Source organism: Falco peregrinus, chromosome 3, assembly GCF_023634155.1.
Source record: "Falco peregrinus isolate bFalPer1 chromosome 3, bFalPer1.pri, whole genome shotgun sequence".
In the NCBI taxonomy this organism is placed as follows: domain Eukaryota; kingdom Metazoa; phylum Chordata; class Aves; order Falconiformes; family Falconidae; genus Falco; species Falco peregrinus.
Genome location: NC_073723.1, coordinates 33,943,325 through 33,963,902, shown reverse-complemented (window position 1 = coordinate 33,963,902; position 20,578 = coordinate 33,943,325). Strand labels below are relative to the sequence as shown.

Genomic DNA, 20,578 nt, shown 5'->3' with positions numbered 1-20,578 from the left:
TTATTTGCTCTCCCTGAACCCTAGTTTTTCACCTGTAGAAGGAGGACAACATCTCTCCTACACTTTAATTATTTACTGTAAGAATATGTGGAATGAAGAATGGAAACCAGCTGCTTCCAGGGGTGGCCAGACACTTTGTTTAGATAAATAAACTCCTTGGGAACAAGGAATGTGAAGTTCTCATTTTATGGGTAGCATTATAATGAATATCAGTTATTTAATATTTCAAGACAGTAAGCACACCAGATGTAAAAAGTTGTTGAACCTTAAAAGTGTTTCTTGGACCAAATGGCTCTAATGGCAATTAATTTGCTGTGAATAATTATTTTCAGCCAAATATATTTGGGTTTATGTCTGTATAATTTGTATGTACTTTTGCAGTGAGGTAGATGAGAACTTCGGAATGGCATGGAATAAAAACAAAGCTTTCATGCCTCTAAGGAAAGCTCTTCCTGAAATGGTCAGAACCACATGGCTAAAAGTTTCAGACTGGCTCTTTACCCACGATCGCTCAGCACACCAGCTTGCCAAGCCAAAGTACAAGCCTTCCACTGGCGTTAGACTCCCACTACCTAGAGACTGTAACAAAGTCTTGTTCCTCAAGTTCCTCCCCTGAAAGTGCAAGTGTAAGAACTGGATCTCCCTCCCCCAGGGGAGGAGGCTTACCAGGAACTCAGCTCAGACTGTGTTTGATCTTACGTGCAAGGTGATTGAAGTGCAACACTCTGCACAGGTGAGTGTTGTCTCTGTAAGTCCTCCCCTTGCCTCTTCTCTGTGCAGCAGTCTGGCAGTTTCTCAAGTTTCCTTTGCAGTCCTGTGAGCTGAAATTGGCCCTCTTCTTTGTTCTTTTTTCTCTTTTTTTTTTCTTTTTTTTTTTTTTGGTAGTGTTAAATGTCACTTATTTAAGGATCTGTAGCCATAAAGCACTTTTTAGACTGTTCCTTTTTCTCACTTATGTTTACAGGGAGTGGCATATGTATTTTTAACTAGCAGCTATAAAACCTATAAAAAGACACACGGCTTAACATTTTAGCTGAAGTACAGTGAAAAAAGAATCTGTCTTAAGACCCTTGTTACAAGCTTGATCTATTTTTCTACTACAAGATTACTAATAAAGTAAAATATGTCTGTTTGTAAAGATTTGATTCAAAAGGAAAGCATCAGATTTTTAACAACTACATTCATTTCACTGAAGACGTCCCCCAAACCAGTATACTCTTGCCCCAGACTTGACAGAAATAAAAAAATGGAACACTTCTATTTCACTGAAAAATTTATAACTCATTCTGGGTTTGATGGGCTTACCATTGACAGCTTTCACATTGTTTAACACCTTTCAGGATGTCACTATGAGCCTTACATATAGACCAGATAAAATAACTTTTCTTCGCTGATGTTCAGTCTTGGAGCACATTCAGCGGCTGCTGTCATAGTCAGACCCACAGTGTGAGGTAGATTGTTCTGCATGTGTCACAAACGCGCACTCATGCCTACGCATGTGCAGAAGCCAAGCCTGTAGAGAAAGCTGGATGACTCATCTCTAGTGCTTCTCATTTTTTTGCTAGCCAAGTTGGATACAGGGGCCTCTTTTTGTGCAAAGACTTCCAGGACTGTTGTCATTATCCTCCACCTCCTCTCTCTTTATCACAATACCTTTACTCTTTTTTTTTTTCCTATATATAATTCACATAAGCTAGTTTGTAAGTATTCCTTATTTTGTTCCAGTCATGTGGTGGTGTTCATGCCATACTCAAGTTATATGAAGACAAATGTTCGTACAGAAATTGATCAAAACATCTTTTGGTAAAGTGAGACGAGTCTGGCTCGCTGATTGTCTGAATGCTACAAAACCAGAAGCTCTAGATATTCTTCAGAGCTGGGATAATCTGCCAAGCAAAAGAAAACCAAAACCTCACTTAAAAGTCATATATGAATCTTTACATAACATACAGTCTATTTTTACAAGTACTATCTAAACAATTTGCACCTTTTGGTATGGTATTGCATAAAACCAGTAATTCTGAAAGAATTTATCACTTTAAAAAGTTGTGTTCTATCTTAACAAAAATAAGGAAGAAAGTTATTACTATTTTAAAGTCTAACAGTCTGAAGCTAAGAGAAATTCCAACCCAACATCTGATATAGTTCCTCAGGTTCAGTGAAAACTTTTTTTTCTGCAAGTCATTCCATTGAAATCCAGGGAATTATGGGCAAGGGGGGGGTGGGGGGTGGGGAGGGGAGGAAATGGTAGAATAACATGCATAGTTGTTCCAGAATCAGGAGTATAACCCATACATGTATTCTTCACTATCAAGTCATTATTTCGTCCAAACAGATCACGTGCATCCATATAACTTTGGTGTGTCTCTTAAGATTAATTTCGTATTATCTGTAGTGAAATATAAAGTATGTTTCCACAGTTGAACATTCAGAAGACCTAATTTTATAACCATTTGAATGAGCATGCAAGTTTAATTGTCTGTCTTTGTGCTTGTTCATTGCCAAGCAAACTTTTGGTAAGTGTCCCATGACGTATTTCAAATACTTTGCTACAACATTAAATATTTTTGTGGTACCTGAATATTAGTGGTGTAATATATTCTCATTTATGTATTTACACGATTTTCTTTCTCACAGCGGTTCAATACAACTTTATTCAATTAGCCTTTTCTGCAGGATGTTGCCAACATCTGCATTCAAGAAATCTTTTGACAAGTAACATTACAATGTGTGTTTTCATTTGCACTGGGGAAATAAGTATTGCCAAAGAAAATTAGGAAACAAATAAAAATAGTCATCTGTGGAAATAAAAATGGTCATCTAATTGTCCAGAGAAGAATCAACCAAAAGGTGTATAAATATAGACAAGGTGAATTATGTGTCAATTCAGTGAGTGCTTATTTCCACATATTTAACCAAGACATTAGCTGTAGAAGTACAATCCTTTCCAAGGCTTGATGTATGGCTTATCAGAAAACTGCTCCAGCCCCTGGAGCACCCCCTGCCCCTCCTGCACTGACCTGGGTGTCACTCCTCTCTCCTCTGGCTGCTGCTGGTGTTGCACAGGGTTTTGCCCCCATTCTTAAATATGTTATCCCATAAGGCGCTACCACCATCACTGATGGGCTCAGCCTTGGCCAGTGGCAGGACTGTCCTGTAGCCGGCTGGCATTGGCTCTGTCGAACACAGGGAAGCTTCTGGCAGCTTCTCACAGCAGCCACTCCTGTAGCCCCCCCACTACCAAAACATTGCCATGCAAACCCAGTACAAATCACAAGTTGAATGGGTTCTTCTTTGAAGGCTGTGGAGCCAAAGTAAAAAACTAAGCACTTGAATTCAAATTTCTAGTACAGAGCTAAAGATGAAGTTTTGAAGTTTCTCAAAGTACTTTTCTTGAACTAATCTGAAGCATCACCTCAGGTGAAAAATGACATTAAGCCAGATGGCATAGCTGTAGAAGCTGTATGAGTAAAAAGAGTCCCAGAAAAGGAAGTAAATTTAAATGTTGAAGAATAAAAATAGGGGAAAAAACAACTACGAAAAGAACTAAACTACACTACATAAAGGTTTGAGTAGTGCCTTAAGTAAAATTCAAGCTAGTGGCTGAAAGAAGCTAAACAGTGCAAGAAAGTACCGGGGTTGGACATCAGGGGATGAGAGATGCCACTGTACCATGGCTGGGGTAGAACGTGGACCTCCCCACCACTGACCAGTTATGACCTCACCCTGGGAATGTACTTACAGTCTGTCATCTAGAGGTGAAATTTTAGCTATACAAAGTGTTATACTCTGGCAGGTGGATCACTTGTTTGAAGCAATGCTTGTCTCTACAGTGACAGCAAATCATGAAAGTGAGATAAGTGTGTGAGTTGGAGGTACTTCCAATTCCTCTTCTTGAAACATAGCTATAGGTATTTGATTTCTTAACACAAAAGGCAATCACGTCACAAAATGAAGATGAATGTGTCTCTATATTTCTAACATGCAGGTGTTAAAGTATTTATTTCTCAGTGTAAACACGCACGGTGCCTGAAGTACAGCTAGTTGCAGCAAGTTGATGGGCACCAAGCAACACAAAAAGGTAATCTGTCAGCATTGCCAGGCTGCAGATTCAAGGCAGAGCACCAGCTGCTAACAGGTGTTTTATACTATAAACCATTATTCGTGTTTAGCCTCTCCCCATTCATTGCTGAGGAATAGAAAATATGATGTTACCATTCCTTGCAAACTTTTCAGTTTAAATCCCTGTTATGGTTCTGTTACACTCAGCGTATATTGAACTAGAAAGTACAACACAGAAGCACAGGTGCAGAGTTTGCTGAAGTATGACAAAAATGGACAGAAAGTTATACAAGCTGTGAGGTAGATATAGTTCATCTGCCCAAGGTGGACAGGTCAACATTCAACAGAAAGAATGAAGGTTATGGTTTCACGTGGCCAGGGGTTTCACTGTCTGAAAACACAGACTTTAATGAGGATTTCTGTGAAAGAGAGCAGAGACGAACCTACCTTTGTCCCTTGCTCTGCACTAAAAATGCAAGATGAAATGCAGAAATTAACATACACTGCTGCAGGTTTCAGTCGTCCCATTCCTCCACAAATGAGGAAAAAAACAGCCCTTTTAACCAGCCCTAGCCTTATTTTTGACTTACAAATATTTGTCTCAGCACTAGTCTTGACTTTTAAATAAAAACAACACAAAAGAGTTAACAGATCAAAGAATCAAGGGGGATTATAAGTAGAAGAGCATTTTATTGGGGGGGAGGTGGTGTTCAGATAGGCTATTAAACCTTTATTTTTTTCAAAGTGAAATACATTCCTGTGAAAGTTCTCTCTGTTAACACTGCCCTAAGATAGGAATTAATTTTATTTCATTAAACATTTCTTCCAGTGATATACACAGTTATAAAAAATCAATAAAAATGGTCACTAAATAATGGTTGCTAAATGGTGATTACAGAAAAGATTTTACAAACAGCAGTAGACTCAAGAGGTCAGGAGTGAAAAAAGAAAGAGACCATTAAGCTAAGTAGGAACAATCTGCATGAAGCAGCAGTACAAAGTGACCCTCGTAAATGTAAAAAAAATTAAGTGCTAGGTCCATATAATCTAGACAACATTTTAGTACTAGAAAAAAAGTTTATAAATTTTGTACACCACTGGAAGGAAATTTATCTCCAAAAGCACTGACAGGACTCATCAAGTCAATGTTGGTCTGACTGTCTTAAATCAACAAGTTTTTTATTCAAGTTAACAACAACCGTTTTTTTAAAAATTATTCATAGCTGTAAGCAATATTTGATCACATTTTAGGACAAACAGCGTACACCATAATGGCCATTACATAACAATCTTAATTTTACCAAAGCTTTTAATTTTGTTTTTTATTGTCAGAAACTTTCAATATTCAGAGAAAAAGTGTCTGACTACCCAAAAAACCCACCTAAATAAATTCAAATTAATATTAACCACCTTAAAAACACACAAAAAAAGGACATCTTTGGAATGATCTTACTTTCTAGTATTATTGTATGTTCTGTTTTTCTTAAGACATCAATATGTCTTAGGACTCAATATTTTATATATAATGCAATTAAAATTTTAAATCATGATAAATATTTTGTTTATGCTAGATGTGTAAATTTTACTGCAAACACTCAGCTAGACATCTTATCACGTAAGTCCTTCCCTATCCAAGACTAGAATTTTCCATTATTGGAAAGAAAGGGATATTTCTTATGGATAAAGTATTGCAGTTGAGTCTCAAAATATCTGAGTTCAATCTTCAGATTCTCAGGTGCATAAATCTGTATTGAAGATTTACCAGAGCTATTTAGTTTACCTGTTTCAAGTTAGACTTCCTCGAATGAGAGCTACCCAGGCTTTGAAATCATATTCAAGCTGCTGTGGCTTCATTTATACCATCTTTATTTTCATTGCACTCAGGCAACTGAGGGAGTACCTTTGCACAGTATTAAGCTGAAGTACTCTAAGGATTGTTTTCCAAAGAATTGTGAGAGTCTTTCTTTGTCCTTCCTATAATCCACTGTTGGAACAGCTGGATACTAACAGAAGACTGCAGGCTTTAAAGTGACATTTTGGTGCTTGTGTTGGTGCTTTATTTGTGATTAACCTATACTACCAGAGTCAACTATTCTGAATTAAAAACACCACTTTGAGTGAAGGGATGTGCTTGTGGGCCTAGGATCCTGGGCTGGACACAAACTCTTCCCGGTGGAACAAATCGACTAGTGCAGCCTCAGGCAATTATTTAAACACTTTATATTCCAATAAATCCATCTGAGAACTGGAAATTATATTTTTAATTCCCCACACTTTATATGTCTGATTCATTCCAAGCTCTTGTAAGACAAAAAAAAAAAATCAGCTAGTATATATGGAAGAAATTTCCTAATTAACAGTTTTTAGATCAGGGTTTGAGACACAGGCTTTTTTGTGTGAGGAAACAGTCCAGTACATTGGGACCTGTGCATTGATTCAATGTGTAGGAGCTTATGTATTGAAGGTAGTAAATCATCTTCATAAAGAGGTATTACAAAAATTTTCAAAGTATTGTTTACCTTCTCTTCCCTATAACAATACGGCAGTTTCCCTAAGCCCAGGAAAGAGGAACCACCACGTCAATTTTTGCAATGCTCAGTTCAAACTACCTACAGGAAAGGGAAGTGATTCAGCATTGAAAACTGCTGCTGCAAAAAGTGTGCTACAAGAGATCAAACTTGACTGTGTCAGTTCAGTATATGCAATTGAAAAACTGCAGGAGGGAATTAGCAAGCACAGTCTAAGCGAAATATCTAATATTTCAGACCTATTTGTCTCTGGATATTGGAAAACTCATTACTGTCACCCCCTGTAAAATAGTACAAATTTGGTAAATAAGAACCCTTTGTCTATCCTCGCATCTCTATATGCCATGCAACAGCATTGTCAGATAACGGCAACCAGAGGTGAAAGTAGAGATCCAAGCCCAGGATGTACATGTTACGTACATTGCTACTGGTAATTTGTTCATCCACTGCCTAAATAGCTGTAGTTCACATGATATATCAAAGCTGCAATACACACGGAATCAACACCCCTCAATCCCACTGCTTCTATTCTTTTCACACAATTGCAATTGAGCCATTTATCTGTAGACCTGATGATGGCTTTTCATATCAATATCACTCAGCTCTATATGTGTGCTGCTGAAAAATTAGTTATGAATGATTGACACTCACCTCTGTGGGAAAATTACTTGGGGGGGCAATTTGGGAAAACTGGGACCTAATAGAGGCATAGTATTACAGAAGGCTTTTTTTAGGGTAAAATACAGCTATCACTTTCAGGATGGTTGGCACACATGGAATCTACTTTACCGCGGCTCCCTAAGCAGCACACCCTGCCAGCCCAGCACATGCTGATAGGGGTAACGGAGGGTGGAGTGGAGCAGACTGTGGCCAGGGTCTGTTGTACTCCCTGCTGGAACGGGAACTTGATGGCACCACAGCTGATGAGCTGCATAGATAAGCTGCATAGTGAAGCTGCACATTGTCATGTGAAGAATCTATGAGATGTTTGCTGCTCAGCCAACCACTGTGGCAAAATTACTTTCCTCAGGTGAAATAATCTCATTGTAATACCAATGCTTACCTCCATCTCAAAGTTACCTGCCTCCAAGGTTCTACCACACGTCACTGGGCAGGTGATACCAGTCAGTAACAACAATATGTATGACTAGAGTCGCTCAAGTTCCACCTACATGTAAAGAAAATGAACTGGTCCTGGACTGAAATAAATCCAGAGGGGGGGGAATTGTTGTCTAAACTCCCGAATTACCAAATGCTGATTTCATGTTTAAATATATACAAATCTGTGAATAAAGTTAGGTCAAGCTGGCGCACTCTCTAAAGCTGTTACGAATGAAGGGACCTAACCAAGGGAGTCAGCCCTAGAAGGATGAGAGACAAAGAACATAGTGAAAAGAACACCGTTATCTAAGTTACACAGAAAGAAGCCTTCAAGTCTAGCTATAAGAGGAGACCAGCTGAAAAGGTGTTGCAATCCACTGACATCAACAGAAAATTAGTGGAAAATAGGACAAAGGTAATTGTGGCAGTGGCAAATTGTGACCTCCAAGTCAAATAGCTCCCCGCAAAAGACACCAAAACCCTGCTCGGAGAGCATGCACAGTTAGTGAAGAACTTTAGTAGTGCTATTTGAGGATGCGTACTAATTTGTGTTAGAAGCAAGAAACTATCCTGTGTCTGATGAATATGCAATGTACTGTGAAGTATAAAAAGTAAGCAAAGGAGGGGAGAAGTTAGGGAAAGCTCCATCGTAACTTCTGGGATCAGTTGATGGGCTGAACCTGTCTTCTCCCCCATAGGGACACCTGACAGGTAAGAACTTTATTCTATGACTGACTCATGCCAGCTGTTATTAGTGTGTTGTTTTAAGCTTGCTGCTTGCTTTGCAGTCAGGGTATTATCACCGGCAAACTTGGAACCTTATTCTGTCACAAACTTGCATTTTGTATAATTAAAGATCTTTAGCTGAAGTTCATTTTGTATAAATGTCCAGGAATTTGGGTAGCTGTTATAAGGGTTTTGACTCAGTGATGCTGTCAGCAGGGGTCCCTGAAAAGGTTACTCAAATCACTCTCCAATACAGTGGGCTGTCAAGACACAGGTAGTGGACAGGCTGGCCAGAGATAAGGGTCTCATCTTTCTTGGGAAACTGACAGGCTGATCAAATATAAAGGGTTCGAGGAATCCCCCCTTCTTAACGTGACAACCTCATTGGAGTTCATGCAAGACTTCTATTAACTATTGTGGACCATAGTATAAGGTAGTTTTACTCTTCTACCAATGACAACTAATGAACTCCAGCCTACAGAAGAAACTCCTCTTATTAAGCTCCAAGGACATCAGTTTGTATTTGTGTTCATTTACTTTTGGGGACATGGCTAGATTAGCTTTAGTCTCTGCCCTGTCATTATTGTGTAGTGAACTCACTTATGCTTTCCTGTGTTCTTTTTATTTATACAGCTGAATATCCTTTTGCTATTTGTTTAATTTCCTTTACAAAGTCTGGCTAGACTGACTTTTGGCATGTCTCATTATCCCCATACGTCTTGATCTTCTAAACATGATTGCATTGCTGAGCAGGACTTTTTCCTTTTCCTGGTGGGGTGTATACTTATTCGTGTGATTTGTTTTGTGCTTTTTATTAAACCAGTGAGATCCAGAGCCCTATCCTAAAATTTTCCCCAGAGTTCAGAGTATAAATTCCACACAGTTTTTTGTCCTTTTTACACAACAAGATTTCAAGTCTCCAGTTGCTACTCCTTGATCTTTTCAATGCAACTGACTTCACAAATCTTCAGATGTTCATTCACACCCCAGCTGCCAGCTGCCATGATACTTCCTCAGCAGTCAGAAAACAACTCCTGGCCACACAACCAATTGAGATATGTAGTAACATCTGACAAAATGCATGCACCAGCTCACCAACAGATGGCTTATCCTCCACTGCCACCTTCTTTGCATTGCCCACTGGCCCTAGTCTTAGATTCCCTAATAATTCCCTAACAATACTCACCCCATCTAGCTGGTCTTTCTGCTAGTTTTGAACAGATCTCATGCATGTCAGCCTGTCACTGTTCAAAGAAAGATCCACAGACCCAAGTCTGTTGCATACTCACTTATGAATCTTCTCTAAGAAATCCACATATATAATATCTCTCCTTGCCTATATTTTCGGTCTTTAAAATATCAAATTCATGGTACTTATGGTTTCAATGTCCTGTCAAAACCCATAAATTTTGATGATTAATTCATGTCATCAAATAGAGCTCTTTCTATGCATATCTATCTGCAGCCAAAGAGGACAATTCATCATCCCCACAAATCGCTGACCTATTTTCCTGACAATCCCTAGGAAATAAGTAATAGGTCATATTAACTTAGGTCATGTTAGGGAAAAAGGTCATATTACCCATCCTTGGATGCCCATCACTCTATAACTGCTTTGCAAGCACACCCTGCCATGCATCCGGGTTGTGCTGGAGGTGGTTTGTTCCTTTTCAGCTACCAGCTGCTTCCTGACCTTTCTGACAAAAACTTAAGTCTAGTGAGCACTGCTCCCTTTTGCTGATGCTATTTTTCCTGAGTACTGTCGCCTGTTCTTGGTTTGATGAATGTCTCCTTCACCTCTTCCTGCTCTCTTTTCAGGCTTGCACATGGAAGTCCTTATACACTGTACGTGGGGGGTCCTGTCCTTGCCAGCTGACCCCCTGGCTCATGTCCATGCTCCCTGGCACTGCTTCAACACCCGTTAATGTTCTTTTGGCAGCTCACCCTGACATGCATATTGGTGAATCCCTTTCACTCCCAGGAAACAGTGAGGCCAGAAATGATCCTGGCCACAGCCAAAACAATATACAGAGCAGCCAGGAGTGTAATTGACCCTTGGCTCTTTCTAACACTGTGCAACACGCATGAGTTGATGTTTTGAAAATGCCCTGTACATTGGGCCGCACAGTGATGTGCATTAGAACAACTGGAACTACTCACTTAGCAGGGAACAGCCCAGGGGATTCAGGGTCCGAAAGGCCACAGCAAAGGTATGTATTTAGATGGACTGAGGGGGTTCCAGTGCTCTATAATCAGTCTTGAGGGATGTAACTGCTATGGCGAAGAATTAGGCTGGTAGGAGGAGTAGCAGTGTCCAGGCATGCAAACTTCACCTCTGCAATCATTCTATAGCTGCAAGGATGTCTTGACAAACAAACAAGGCTAGGCTACAAACCAATAGAGTTGCTTCAGGCTGCAAGAGAACAGTGGAAAGAATATCTGGAGAGGTGCCCATGGCACCAAAAGAAAAATTTTACAAGGTATTTTCAAGAATTCTTCTAGCTGCGCATACTGCTGCTTGGCAAAAGTACTGAACAAATCTTGCAGCCAATCACTGTTAAAATGTCACCATCTTTAATGCAAATAGGTTTACTTAGTACACGACCCCACAGGAAGTGCAAAAGTGGATTATTGACTCAGAAAATAAACCTATTAAGCTTTAAAATACAGCGAGAACATTAAAAAAAAATAAATCACGCTGTAAAAATTTCATTAGAAGCAGTACCTTCTCAAAATGTAAAAATGTTTGGACAGTAAGTACTGCAAAGCTTTCATTATCAATGCCATTCTTATTGTTTGTGCTGTATAATTATGTTTAAGACTAGAAAAGTAAATGAGAAGTACTCAGTGAACCCATTAAAACAGCAACATTATCTGAAAAACAAATTCTAATAATGTATAAATTTAAATCTCATAATAATCTCATAATAGAAGAACTATTATTTCAGCATATACAGTGCTGGCATGGGGTGTAATTTAGCTTGAATCCAAGAGGTCTGTCAGATCAACCAATGCCCTGAGTGCCTTGATAAACTAGAACAGATGCATAATAAGATAACTCAGACAGCTTCCTAAAGTTTCATCTGCCAGTGGGACCCACTTGGTACAGCCAGAGCCCTTTGCCAAGTCTACTTTCTCACACTGTATAGATGGCCTTGCTCCAGTAGCAGCTCTCATCTTCTATCCAGCTGCTACACACAATCTCAGAAAGAGAGTTTTTATTATGCATTAATTCCAAAGGACTACAAAGAACAATAGGACCTGCTAACTACTCCCTAGCAGGTCGTTCAGCACTTTTAGAAGCCCATTTTTAAAGGCTTAGAGTTGGCAAAACTCAGCTCTGCCCCCCCCCCCCCCTCTTCACACAAATGGTTCAGTGAACCTTGAGCTCAAAAGAATGTGAGGGCTCACATCAGAAATCAGGTTTAGGATTTATTAAACTCTAGATTTTTAATAGAAAATTCTGACACTGTAGAAATACTGGTTTTCTTATGGGTAGTTCTTGAAATCATTGAACTTTGCGATTTTCTTTAGGAGTTTTTCTACATGTACATTTCCGTTGCAGAGGCTTAACTTCTCACTTGAATTGCTCCTCTAAAGCTAGCCTAACCTCGAATGAGTCATGCTGTGAGGGTGAGGAGGCATCTGAGATTCAAGTGACTTGGATCTGCTGTCCTTGGCCATGTATGTCTCTTATTTCTAGGAAGCTCATCCCACAGTTCTGTGCAGTGCAGCAAGCCAAGGTTTTCTATCATTTCTATGCTGAAATATAGTAGGAGGACTTTTTTGAACTTTCTAGAGGGTATTTAAGCCTCTAAGTTTAGCCTGAAGAAAAGAAGGCTCTGGGGAGACCTTAACACAGCCTTTCAATATTTAGAGGGGGCTTATAAGATGAAGAAAGACTTCTTGCCAGATCCTGTAGTGACAGCACAAGGGGCAATGGTTTTAAACTGAAAGAGGGTAAATTTGGATTGGATATAAGGAATAAATTCTTTACAATGACAGTGGTGAAGCACTGGAACTAGATGCCCAGAGAAGCTGTGGGTGCCCAGTCCCTGGAAGTGTTCAAGGTCAGGTTGGCTAGGGCTTTGAGCAACCTGGTCTAGTTGAAGATGTCCCTGCTCATGGATCATCCCTTCCAACCCAACCCAATCTATGATTCTATGATTCTTTGTTTCTATGATTCCATTTATTTGTGAAAAGGCGCAAAGGACTAGCAATACCAAAATACCAGCTTCACCTAAAGAGCAACACAACTTTGTTAGAAGTACTTACACTAGGATTTAATATACTCTCTTTTTCTAGATGTCAGCTGTTGCTCAAACACGCAATGTTGCCTAGAAAAAAAAACCATGGGGACTTTTCATGGAGTAGGACTCACATGGAGAATCAAACCTCTGAAAAAGGACAGTCAGTCCTAGAATAAACAGTTCCATGAGCCTTCATTGCAAGGGTCCTTGCAATTGCCTGTTCCAAAGGATTCAGTGAGACTCCCCAATGTGCTGATGAATTCTTATGATCCAGAAATTTGCTTTGTGCAGTACAGTAGGCAGCCTTTCAGGGTCTGTACTGTGATGACATGATTCTGCATGTTTCTGACTGGATCCCATACATATTTATTATAAGTCTTCTATTTTGGTATATCCCAAAGTTGTCCTTCAGATTTGAGAGTCCTGTGTCTCAAAAATTTGCAGATTCTTTTGATATATTTTATGCAAGTGATGCATATCTTGCATTTTTTAATATTTCCACATTCATGTTCAGATTATTTCTGTCATCTACAGAGAAAAAATTCAGCGTTCCATTAGCTTGGAGGTTTCTTTTTATTGAAAACACAATAAATAATGTCTTAAAGTGAAGAAATAATGGTGTAAACATGTATAAATCCTGATTATTCAGAAACATTCTGAATTTATTACTTTAAAACTCCCAGGAAGTAAAAGAAATTAATTTGGTATTTTATATTAATAAACAATTCTATTTCTTTCTTACTTTGGCTACTCAATACATGTAAAGAGTATGATTTTGAAATAAACTCCTTAAATGTAATACATTAACCTACATTAAGACAGCCTTTTGTTTAATTAATGAAATTGTTTCCAAATACTCCACATTTCTTACTGCAACAAATCAGCATTGTCCAGACACAATAACTGGAGATTACACATGCACATATACTCCTGGTTAAGCACCCTAAAAAAAACCCAACACACCACAACTTGAATTTCTGTTTCAGTACCCTACTGCATTAAACTGGCTGATTCCATATTTTGGGGTTTGTGAATCTGAGATGTGATAAATTGGATATAAACCCTGTCCCTTTTATAGGTCATGAATAGGGCACTTATTTTTGCTATATGATCTCAATCCTAAGGTGAAAGACATTGTTCCCTAGTTTGATGAATTTAGTGAAAATTTTGCTTCTATAGTGAGCATGGTGAGCATGGAGACAAGATTTCTGGATTATAGTCTTGGAGGCAACTAAATTAGCCATGACATTTTATGAGTTCTTTCAGCATTACAAGGCTGGATTATGGTGAAAATTAATGATTTTCATACCAGATCCTTCAAATCAAATACTGTTCACCTAGTCAAAAGTGAGTTAATTTCAAACTATGTACTTTCTCCAATCAGCTATCAACAGACTCCAGAAAAACAAGTTTTAAACTTGAATATCAACGAAGAAAAAGTTCAAACACTTTGGAGGAAAAAAAAAAACGTTTTAGTACGGGATTTTTTCAGCACAAATCCAGACATGTGAAAGATATTTTTATGTCCTTTTTATAGTAAGTTTCAGAGTGAAGCCAACCAATCTGCAAAAATTGCACATGTAAGTGAGCAAATATTCCTGCTATTGCCTGTGCTGTTTGATCTCACAGTCTAGAAGAGAAGCAGAACTATATTTAATGACTCCTGCAGCCAGAATTTCGATTTAAAAAACCATCCCTGAGCTCTGTTGTTCTTTGAAATATGAAACCCCCATCTCATTTTCCTGCTCAGAGAGCTTGAAACTGATGACGTCAAGATCCTTCCATTAAATCGCTGACAGGTAGCCGGCTGCCAGGATTCCAGACGGGACCCAAATTCACAAGGCGTCAGGGATGGAGGTTAATGTCCACACACAAGTCTTATAACAGCCAAATACAGAAGAGAAGGTTTTCGAGAAGCAACTTCCACAAGGATGTCAGAAGCAGAAATTAGGGAATGAAGGAGATATGCTTCAGCCCCTTGTACTTCCATGGTAGGTGATGAAGTCTATAATTAAAAGCAGTCTAAGGATACTGTTAAGTGACAGAAATACTGGAGACAATTTGTCAGCACCTGGATTATCAGGCCCACAAAAATAAATTATTCATGGGTTGCTTATGTGTTATGTCACCATCATGAAACAGTTTTGTTAGTACTAGCTTTACTGTTTCATTTCTTGGGCTGAATAGCAGATTTGTCACTCCCACAAAAACATTCACATTTTCTGTTTAAGAGAATCTGAGATGCGTCACTGTAATGCAAAAAGTATAAATATTACTTTTTTGGGAGTTTTGTCTTTACCTGTGTAAAAAGAAGGAGTCTTCATGTATATTCCTATGTTGTAGCAGTGAGTGGTAAGACAACACAGAAGCCAAAGCCCCTTCAGGTGCTCTTATCCCAGTAAAGTCTCACACAGGTTAATGTGGGACAGATGATAATAGAAGACTGCAGAGCTGGTCAAGAAAAGAAGATAACTGAGTCCAGAACAAGAGCAGTGCCAATAAAGAAAAGTAAAAATTATAGAGTTTATGGGCACTGAATGGAGTAATAGGGAATTGTGTATCTATAGAAGCAAAGCAGGAGAAAACAGTAAAAGCTTTCACCAATGTTCTGTGCACAACAGTGATACTCTTGTGCTGGGGTGGAGCACAGCATGATAATAAGGAGTTTACCTACATTTCCTGTTTAGCACTCCTCCATGTTTTCCCCTGCTTCATGTTCGTGTGCTTCAAAAGATAGGTGACACCAGTTTATACTAGCTTGAACTTACTCCTGCTATATCCGCTCTGCAAGTATCTTGTTTAACTTGAAATGCAAAACCATCTCACATTCCAGGACCTAAATGTCTACACAGATAGTGTAAGAAGTGAGCCAATTGCTGTTCAGATGATGAGTTGTGATTTCATAAACATTTAGTGATAGGAAAGTTTGTTTGTATTCCTGTCCTAGCCCGTCATCTTAACTAAATCTAAAATTTCATCTATGATATCCTTTAACTATGGACATCTCTGTTTTATAAAGATGAACTCTATTTCCTGAAAGTGCATGGTGAAGCATTGTGTTTTCATGTGCAATATCTTGATTATATTTTGCAAAGAGGGATTTCTGTCTCTGCGACATTGTAACAAAAATCACATACCATGTATGAATGCATCATTTAAAGTTGCGTAGGTTTATGGCATACTGTGACAGCTTTTTCTCTCCAGAGTCCGCTGGTCGTTTGATAATGGTTTTAGACCTTGACATGAGTGCCTTCAGGCATTTGACCTACATGGGACACCTACCAGCAAATTATGTTGACTGTAAATAAGGAAAAAACATACATGAAACATAAATCTTCCTTTCTTGCTAACAGAAGAAAGTGGTAAAAAGTGTCCTTGATTACCGATATACAGAGAACCTGAGAAACCAAAAGGCTGTTTGCAGCGATATGGCAAAATGCTGATGGAAAATCACTTTGGCAGCATGTGAGGAAATGGGGAAGTGAACAAAAGACAAAAGAAACAGTCCATGTAAAACTTCCTGCTTGCATAAAAATCCCGGCATCGACCTTCCTATCTCTATGGAAATTGCAAGATAAATAGTTTAACCCTCAGATTTATAATTTTTAAGTGACTAAAACTTACAAAATGCTTCCAGAATTGAGGGGTCATGTATGCTAACAGGCCCACAGCATGACACTAACACAAGATGGGGAATGCAGAAGTGCCATAGCAACGAGGTGTTGGTAAAGGTCTTGTTTGAAATATCATGTACTAGGCTGGTCATCTATGCTCAAGAAAGAAAAAATTGAACTGGAAGAGAAGCAGAACCTATGGAATTGATTAAGTAAAGAGAAAACCATACAATGAGGCCTTGCAGAGTTTCCATTGTTTAGCCAAGAAAAACAAGAGATGGAAGAGGATACAAGGACTCTAGAAATATGTCTTTGGATGAATATCAAGGAGAAAAAGTATATCTCAAGCTAAATAGAAGCACTAACATAAAATCAAATTACTGTAAACTGGTTATGAATAAATCTATTCTGGAAATTCCTGATATTTGAACAGCAAACTTTTAAGAGTAGCCACATAAGCTATGGGAGAAAGTGAAGCTAAATTTGTTTTAAGATGAACTTCAGAAAAGAAAGAGCTGTATAACAGAGAAAATGTCTGGGCCTAGGAAGCTGGTGGCTCACTTCAGTCCTCTAGACAGAGGCAACTAGTGCCATGTCCTCGGACACTGCTCCCAGCCTCCAGCTGCCAGCTCAGGGAAGTTCTTCTACAAGATCTAAGTAGTATTTGCCAGACGTGCAGATTTTTTTATCTAAGATACAGCATCTCAAATGGCATTAGGCGACCATGTGTAAGCTTCTGAATCAGGCTGTGAGCATGGGCAATCAGACTTCAGATATGTCATGTGTTACGTAGGCAGAGACTTATCCTAAGTACCTGGATCTTTATGAGCTTGTATTGCATCTATAATGTGTTCTCAGGGCTTTTTACTTGTCACATTTGGAGGCCAGGGAGGATTTCCACATGTGAATGTTCTAGTTTCTAGGGGAGGCAGATTTTGCTTTCAGCTTTGAAGCTGAAAATGTTCACCATAGCTGAGGGAGGAAGTTTACAAGATACATTTGAGGGTCACATTGCTTCAGGCTGTTGCTAAGGGTTAAAGAAAATACTGATCAAGAGAGAGGTTTTTCTGCCCAGTTTGGTTTAAAGGGTCTTTTTTCTCTTGCCTTTCTGTATAGAAAGTAGTTGGTCTTTGAGGACATTTTGTTTAACAGATACTGTGCTAGTCCAAAGACTGGAGATGTTCTTCGTTTCTTGCTTACACTTCCCTTGGCACAGCTGTGACACAGCCTGCATAAGACTATAAATTCAGTACAGGGTGCTGGACATGCTTTGCAGTCTAGAGTGTTAGGTACATGTGGAATCTCTGCAGCCTTTTGAACCTGAGATTTTTCCTCGGTTGCCCACAGTTCTGGGTGTTCTGACCTGGATGAACCGGACTGTACAGATCATGACCTAAACTGTCTTTCCCAGCCATATGCTCCTATTTTTATGTCCATATATGTATAATCAATCACAATCAATACTGAATGCTGGGAGAACTTGCATTAGGCTGCCCTGAATTTTCTGTGAATTCTAGCAGTACATTTTTTTACACTTATTAGCTCACTCCTGGACATCTTTCTCCATGTAACAGAATAAATAATTGTTATTTTATTTTAGATGTTCAGTGTCTTTGTTGTGGACTGCTTCTTTGCAGGAAACACCTCAATGATTATTTTTTTATATTATTTCTTTTTTAATAGAAGTCACATACATACTGGGTATACTTGAAAAATTCTCAGGAAGGTGCATTGCCACAGTTGCATATTTGAAAGTGTCCACACAACTATAAAATAGCTGTATGCACAGAGAATGTAACCTATACTATATTAAGCTGTGAGCATTGCATGTGCCACCTGGTTGTTTTACCAGAGGCTCATATGTGATTATGGAGGAGATAAGTCTAAACGGCGAGGTAGAATTAAAAACCAAGAAATAAAACATTTAGAGATACAATGTTTCTGCAAAAAAACTTTCAACATACTTAATATCTGGGAGATGAATGGGAAAATGTATACCTGACTACATTTTCCCAGGAAAATGAAAACTGGGATGTCAAGATCTTGGCCCTTTGAGTTCAAAACTCCCTTCAAGAGAGGAGACTCTGGAAGCAGAAAGACAAAGCTACTTCCTGAGACAGCATCTGTGTCAGGAGGAGACTGAATGTGAATCTGAGTTGTCACAGGAATGAGATGCTGAGTCAGAGCACCCTTATGGGAAATGCCCCAGTTTAGGATGGGCTTGGGTTTGCCAGGAAAAGTGAGCCAGCACGTAAGCCATGATGCTGATCCACCATCATCCTCATCTGGGTGTGATGAACCAGATAGCGATCCTGGTGCAGAGAGCTGTAGCTATCTTTTCCTGTATCTCTGTCATTAGTCACAGCTCCCACCTGGGACCTGGTAGCTGACTGCATGTGAACCAGGCCAAAATCAACAGACTAGCTACAATCACAGAATGTAGGAATATATTAAAGGAAGCTGGAATTACACTAGCTGTCACTTCTCATATTTTAGATTATTGCCCTGTAACTGGGAATAGAGGCTGCTGGAGCTGAAACAAGTGTACACAGGTACAAATGTTTCCCCCTGCTCATCTGTGTTTTAAGCCTTGTTCAGGGGTAGCTGAAAGCTCTCTTTGACCTTGCCCTGAAATGGGCTAGAAGTGCTCACTGAGGTCCAAGAGACCTCAGCTGCTTACCTTCTGGTGCCAAGTTGAGATCTAGACCCTGACTGAATCCACATGTCTGGACTTTTTGGTCATTGACATGCTAAATCTGGATAAAAATTTAGTATGTCAGTAGTTATGTTGATGACAGAGCTCGGAATTAACTTTCAGCCATAAAACTATCATAACTTCCTATGATGCAGAGAGGCAGGGCAGAGGGAGTCTGAAGACAGCTGTGGATGGCTAACAACTGGACAGTGCTGAGCTGTATGTAGGAAGATTACAACATATCCAGTGTGGATTATTTTATTGCTGTTTTCTTATGTCATGCAGTGTTACTGTGAACAGTATCTTGAAAAGCCTGTTAAGTCACCGTCTGTTCCTGCTCGCAGTTCCCAAGGGAAGAACAGCAGGTACAGCATGTAACCCAGGCTTACTGAAGCAATGTCAGCTTAGCAATCAGGCACCTAACATCCAAGCTCTCTTCCAAAAGTGTAAGAGCCACTGCATTCACTCCCAGGCAAGTGACATCCCCTAAAGTCACATTCAATCAGACAGTGGTATGGGTGGAAGGACAATATACTTTATTTCAGAAGTTCTTTTAGCTTTGTCTTAGCAAAGGACTGGTAACATTTCTGTTAACAAAGCTTACATCTCATCTTTTATGGATTCATTGCATATTTGTATGCTTTGGTGCCTCTTCAAGGAAACTGGTGACACCTCCTATTTTCTTCATGATAGTTACATCAGTTTTACAAGACATGATCAAAGAGCTTGTCTTTAGCGTTGTTTCTAAGTAGAGCTTTTGTTATTACATATCCTCTCCAGAAAAAACAACTTTGTATCTCCTGAGAATGTAACAGGTCCACAAAACCGTACCTAATTGCAGATTCAATGTAATTGGCTTTCTTGTGCATTCAGTGCACCAAAGCACTGCTATCAGGTCTGCTTTGCACCATGTTCTGGTGAAAAGAGGTCCAACAGAAGAGTTCCCTTCCCTTCAGGAATACAGAAACAAACAAGGGAGTTCGATAAACACAGGCTGGAGATAGAAATAAACTTTTTGGAGGTATTCTTCCTTTCTCGTATCTGGGAAAACAGGGGTCAGATCATAGGTAGTATATTTGTTCCTGTTAGTTCATTTTCGTTTTTCCACAACCTGAATTGTCTTTCTCCTCTTTCCTTCCCCAGGGAGGTCCAGCCTGTGAATCCCAAAGTAGTGCTTACCTGATTATTACTCTCCTACTACCATCCAGAAGGTTAACTACTAGAAACATAGGTAAAAGAAGGGCAGTGGTATGGCTCATATTGTTCTAACACCAATTAAAGTCAGTAGAAAGACTTGCACTGACCCCCATGTTTTGGTGAAGTTGGACTTTTATAGCTTGAGTTTGAAAACTGGTCAAAGAAAACAAACTGTAACTTAAGATCTGACATTGTGTAAACCAAAATCAAATACAAAGCAAAAAAATCTTTGAAACGTTAAAAAAAAATACCCTTGAATTAACTGCTTGGAATTAAATATTGTTATAACCGTATTAGATATCATATGTGGCAAATTTCTTTTGTCCATTAGTAAAAAATCAAAATCAATAATGATTTTTTTAAAAAAGAATGGACATTTCTTATTCCATTTGGCAGAACACTGAG

The 20,578-nt window shown here is 39.1% G+C and overlaps 1 long non-coding RNA gene across 5 annotated transcripts in view; it reads right to left on the bottom strand.

Annotated features, from left to right (window-relative positions):
• LOC114010389 (uncharacterized) overlaps nt 1-20,578 on the bottom strand; it is a 53,898-nt gene that overhangs the window by 5,263 nt on the left and 28,057 nt on the right. For all 5 annotated transcript variants that reach the window (XR_008746607.1, XR_008746609.1, XR_008746611.1 and 2 more), the window contains one exon: nt 700-15,118. This is a non-coding gene — a long non-coding RNA (uncharacterized LOC114010389). The remainder of the gene's footprint in view (nt 1-699; nt 15,119-20,578) is intronic.